A 6,496-nucleotide genomic window follows, 5' to 3' on the forward strand; every position below is an offset into this window, starting at 1 on the left:
TTTTGCGATATGGACCGGACTACTTAGTGGTGAAATTCTTTATGTGACAAAGGCTTTCTTTTGGAAAATGTGTGGGTCACTGTACTCCTCCTTTTGCGATATGGACTGGACTACTTAGTGGTGAATTTCTTTATGTGGCACAGGCTTTTTTGGGGAAAATGTATAGGTGAAAGTACTCCTCATTTTGCGGTATGAACCAAACTACTTAGTGATAAATATTCTTTATGTGACACAGGCTTTCTTTGGGAAAATGCACGGGTGACTGTACACCTCCTTTTGCGGTATGAACCAAACTAATTAGTGGTGAAATCTTTTATGTCACACTGGCTTTTTTCGAAAAATGTATGGGTGATTGTACATCTCCTTTTGTGATATAGACCGAACTACTTAGTGGTGAAATTCTTTGTGATGCAAGCATTTTTTGGGAAAATTTATGGGTGATTGTACAACTCCTTTTGCGGTATGGAACAATTTACTTTTTGGTGAAATTCTTTGTGACACTGGCTTTTTTTATTGTGGAAAATGTATGGGTGATTGTACACCTGATTTTGCGGTATGGACCGAACTACTTAGTGGTAAAATTCTTTATGTAATACAGGCTTTCTTTGGAAAATATTATGGGTGATTGTACAACTCCTTTTGCAGTATGGACCAGACTAATTAGTGGTGAAATTCTTTGTGATACAGGCTTTCTTTGGGAAAATTTATGGCTGATTGTACAACTCAGTTTATGGTATGGAACAAACTAAATATTGGTGAAATTCTTTATGTGACACTGGCTTTTTTTCGTAAAATGTATGGGTGATTGTACACCTCCTTTTGCGGTATGGGCCGAATTACGTGGTGCTTAAATTTGTTATGTGAAACGGGCTTTGTTTTGGAATATTGCTATATAGGCCGAATTACGCAGTGGTGAAATTCTTTGTGATACAGGCTTTCTTTGGGAAAATTTATGGCTGACTGTACACCTCCTTTTGCGGTATGGACCGAACTACTTAGTGGTGAAATTCTTTCTGTGACACAGGCTTTCTTTGGGAAAATGTATGGGTGATTGTACAACTCCTTTTGCAGTATGGACCGAACTACTTAGTAGTGAAATTCTTTGTGACACAGGCTTTCTTTGGGAAAATGTATGGGTAATTGTACACATGGTTTTGTGATATGGACCAAACTACTTAGTGGTGAAATTCTTTAGGCGATACAAGCTTTCTTTGGGAAAATTTATGGATGATTATACAACTGCTTTTGTGTTAAGAAACTAATTACTTATTGGTGAAATTCTTTATGTGACAGTGACTTTTTTTCTGGAAAATGTATGGGTGATTGTATTGTACACCTCCTTTTGTGGTATGGACCAAACTACTTAGCAGTGAAATTCTTTATGTGATACAGGCTTTCTTTGGGAAAATTTATGTGTGATTGTACAACTCCTTTTGCGATATGGAACTAATAAAATATTGGTGACATTCTTTGTGACAATGGCTTTTTTTTTGAAAATGTATGGATGATTGTTCAACTCCTTTTGCAGTATGGACCAAACTACTTAGTGGTGATATTATTTATGTGACACAGGCTTTCTTTGGGAAATTGTATGGGTGACTGTACTCCTCCTTTTGTGGTATGGACCAAACTACTTAGTGGTGAAATCTTTTGTCACTCTGGCTTTTTTTTTTAAATGTATGGGTGATTGTGAACCTCCTTTTGCAGTATGGACCGAACTACTTAGTGGTGAAATTCTTTAGGTAATACAGGCTTTATTTGGGAAAATGTATGGGTGATTGTACAACTTGTTTTGCGGTATGAAACAATTAACTTTTTGGGGAAATTCTTATGATAATTGGTGTTAACCCTTTCCTCAAGATTCTTGTAAGAACTTGGCTACGATCCAATTCTATGTCACGGATATCCGACTCAGCTAACAACTTCCGTCCTGCTGAGCACGTCAATACAGCATGAAAAGCCACACAAAGAAGGAATACTCAAACGGGTTCTTTCGTTCTAATGGACAGATCAGCTATAATTTGAACCCTTCTATCGCAATAACACCAATTCAACTCTTGAGAACCCACAAAAGCAGATGTTTCAGAGGAGAATCGTAAGAAATAAAGCTTTTTTTAAAGCTTAAGTCTCTCTCGTGGCGTTTGAATCGGAAGTTACGCAAGCTGTCTGCCCACCCAGGGGATGCCATTTTGTCAGCGCATCTCATGCACTTCTCATCTTGTTTGTGTGGTGCCAAATCAATTAGAAGTATAAGTATGTGTACACCATACTGCTTTATAATAAGACCAGACACACAGTTGGTTTCATAAAAAGCATCTTCTCATCCCCCCCGAGCCATGGTAGAAGAGGCGCACTTTATTCACATTACATTGACTTAAATAGCAGACATGACATCACAAAAGGGATGTTCCTTAAGAAGAGACTATTGGCTCCTTAACCTGATAGGAGTGGTTTCAGCATCTTCAACTGAGTTCATAGGTATATTTGAAAACTGTAATGCAATCCCCATTTTTCCCCCTCCCTTATTGACCTTCTCATACATATGGTTTGCAGCCATCTAGTGGACAAAAATGTGTACTGCAGAATGTTCACACCACATTATATAGAGCTATAAAGCCCATCTCTCACAAGTAAAAGTAGTGAAATCATGTACTATACAGTAATTATGAATGATACATGTTATGCCGCTTCTTACCATTCTGTTACAGCGGCTGTGAGACCTGCACATATTAAGGCTTATTTATAAAGATTTTCGGGTGTTGCCTGTACCGACCAGTTGCCTTCCAGCTCTGATTGTGTAGCCTGCACTGTAGGAATGAGCTGGAGTCGGTGTGTTTGCTGGACTGTCCTCCAGTTATCAGCCATAACCCCATACATTTCATGATCAATATGCATTACCATCGTGGTCACTCCGTCACTAGTCATCAATCCATTTTTGTTGAGGAAGCAATTTTTTTTCCAGTTTCTCTTTTAAATCTTGTGGTTTTGCCCCATCTGTGTTGTATTTTATGTGTGTTAAATTAATGTCCTGTTTGTTAACTAAATGGTTTTTTTTTCTCCCCCGTTAAAAAAAAATTATATTGCCTTGTGATTTGGTAGCCAAAAGCAGGAGTGGGTACAATACACAGAAGACATGCAAATATTCCATTCACGTATCATCTCTGTTTTTGATCCACTCCTATCTTTTTGGCATCAGCAATACTGATGGATTACTGACCAAATGCTGACCGAGTGAAGGCGGATGCTCCACAGACAGGATCCGTTTTTTGTGGGTTATTCTTCTGACTGATCAGAGGAAGGGCAAAATAATCAGTGACGTCAACACAAACTTACTGCTGACACCATCTCCACTCTGTCGGGGGAACTCTACTTGTATAAGCGTTTAATAGAACAGGTTCTGTGGACATCTACAGTATGTGGAAACTGCTGACGACGGTGTAAAAGGAGTGCGCTTCTTTTTGGCCCTAACATCGAGCTGTAAGGGCTCATGCACACGACAGTATTTTGCGTTCAGTATACTGGACGTTTTTTGAGTTCAGTATGCTGTACATATACTGAACCATTCATTTCAATGGTTCAGCAAAAAAAAACTGAAGTGTCTCTGTGTGCATTCTGTTTCAGTATTTCCGTATTTCCATACCGTGAAAAGATAGAACATGTCCTACCTATTCTTGTCCGCAAATCATGATGCTTGGCTCCATTCAAGTCAATGGGTCCGCAAAAGAAACGGAACACATACGGAAATGCATCCGTATGTCTTCCGTATCCGTTTTGTTTTTGCTGAACCATCTATTGAAAATGTTATTCCCAGCCCAATTTTTTCTATGTAATTACTGTATACTGTATATGGCATACGGAAAAACAGAACGGAAAAACGGAAAGGAAATGGAAACGAAAAACAGAACAACGGATCCGTAAAAAAAACTGACCGCAAAACACTGAAAAAGCCATACTGTCGTGTGCATGAGCCCTAAGGCTGAGTTCATACTGGAGTTATTTGGTCAGTTTTGGCCCTGTGACTGCTCAAATAAGTGGTATGCAGTGATTCTAAGAGCGATGCCCGTCATACAGACTCACAGTATTATTTCACTACCAAAGCAGACTTACTATGCGTGTTACTGCAAGGCACAGTGTTCTACACCACTATAAAGGCTCTCTGCACTCAGGAATTAGCCGATTTTTTTACATAATTTGCCGCAAATAAATTCGGATCTAACCAAAGTTTTGAAAAATTCGCTCATCTGTAGTCTGGACCATAAGAAGCCAGAAGAAAAGTGAAATGAACAATTCAAATCCATGGAGATGTCACCTGTAAGACTACTTCTTTTCAGATATGTTTTAATCTCTTTATTAGAAAGTGGGGTCACTTAAAATTAATTTTGGGGGGGTGGGTGCAATTTGCCTGCTACGTCTAGGGCATCGAAATACCTTGTTCCGGCTCTGATGCAGGTGCCCTTAGAGGACATTCACAAGGGACTAAAATGCTGAGGATTTTGCCTCCATGGATTTGTCTGCAGCAAATCTGTGGCTTTTTACACTACTGGAAATGTGAAAGATATCTGAAAAAATCGAATGTACAGACTGCGGAAAAGAGTGCAAATTGACCTGCAGTGTGAATTTTAAATCAGGAGATTGCAAACTTATGCTACAGATTTCCACCATGGATTTCCCCAATTCAGAAGGTGAAATCTGGAGCAAAATCTGTGACCTATAAGCAGTTTCATCCACTCGTTTTCTCTGGGTCCACGTAAAATGTCCTCAAAATACAAGGGGGCACTGCCTCAGTCCGGAGAAGGAAAAGTTCAGTCTCCAAAGGCTACAAGACTTCTTCACCATAAGAACTGTAAATCTGTGGAATAGTCTACCTGAGGAGGTGGTAATAGCACAAACAGTTGATGATTTTCAAAAAAAGTTTTTTACAGTGGCATCCATACTATAGAGGCAGACCACGTGACTGCTTTAGGCTCAAGGGAGGGGGGCCCGGCTCTGAATTCTTTTCCTCTCTTCCAGATATGAAAACACAGAATTTTCATGCTGCCACCAGTGCAAACAGACAATTACAGCTTCTAATTCAGTCAATAGTAACTGCATAAACTTCTATGCACTGAGTTCCCTTTCGTGGTGGCTTCAGGCAGTTAGCTCTGCCTACATTGAGAAATATAGTGTTCAGAATAAGCATCTTATTTATGCAGCACCTGTTCCACTTTTTCTGACATAGAAGTTGGAAAAAGTTGGTGAGGCTGGTCGTGACTGTGTGAGCTAAATAAATTTAAATAAATACTAAATAATAAATATATTATCAACGTTGCTTTGCAACATATTTTCTACATATGCAACCTCATTACTTCAGAAAAATTTAAAGTTATTATCTCGTTCAGAAAACCCTTCTTTTGTTTTATTAGGGGTTTTTCATCATCATTTGTATTATGTGTGCTAGTGAGACAGGCACTCTGTTGTTAGAGATGTCTAGGGTATATCTTGGAACGGGATCCTACTTCTTGTAGCTCCCTTACCCCTGTTTCAGGCACTTTAATTTATCGGTTGTGTATGGCGCAAGGTCCGCCTAGTGCTGGGGGAGAATCGTGGGGAAATCAGGGCACCATGGCTGCTCTTACCGGCAGGCAGCCTTGCTGAGAAAAGGCAGCATGGTGCAGCACCACCCCCCTGCAGCTCCAAGCGTTGCGTCCCCTGCCATCGCTGTGATTGTCTGGAGCAACGCTCCAGCCAATGGCAGCGCTATTGCTGCACAGGAAAGAGCAGAACCTCCATGCATGCAGCCATTCTAGCTGGTGACTGCATGCAGAGAGGTTCTGTGCCTTTCTGTGCTGCTTTTGGCTTGCTGGGACTTGTTTGTGTGAAAAAAACCTGCAGTTAGTGGTAGTTAGTTAGAATATACTATATATATATATATATATTGCAGTTAGTGTCCGTTTAGAAATTTGCACGAACGCACCATCTGCGTACGTGCATTTTGCAACCACTGAGCACCGATCAGTAGTGTCCATTACTGATCGCGTCTGCTCAGTTTGCACTGCAAGTTTTTTTGTGCAGAAAAGTTTTTTTCACTGAAAATACTTTTTTTTCCTTCTAAATTTAATTTCAAATTATTACAAGCCCTTTCACATCTGAAAACACAACATACACACCCCTCACACGAAATAAAGGTTTACATATTTCACATGTCACACCCCAATAAAATAAAAATGGCCCACCCATCCCGACGAGTATACCCAGCTGAAGAGGCATAAGCCATGCTTGCCTCCGATACTGAGTCTGGCAGATAGGGAAAAGTGGATGCCATTTTCCCCTACCCCCTCATCATCAGCTGATGAGGGACCCTCTAGAAGGCGCCCCAGGGTAGCAGTGGAGGCAGCCCTCGAAAGTGAACCCTTATGGAACCCACCCCCTGATGATTATCAGCCCCAAATTCCAGATTTTGAGGACAGGTCCGGAATACAGATAGTGCGGGCTTCACTGAAATAGATTTTATTTTTTA

The sequence above is a fragment of the Bufo gargarizans genome, chromosome 1 (assembly GCF_014858855.1).
Source record: "Bufo gargarizans isolate SCDJY-AF-19 chromosome 1, ASM1485885v1, whole genome shotgun sequence".
Classification (NCBI taxonomy): domain Eukaryota; kingdom Metazoa; phylum Chordata; class Amphibia; order Anura; family Bufonidae; genus Bufo; species Bufo gargarizans.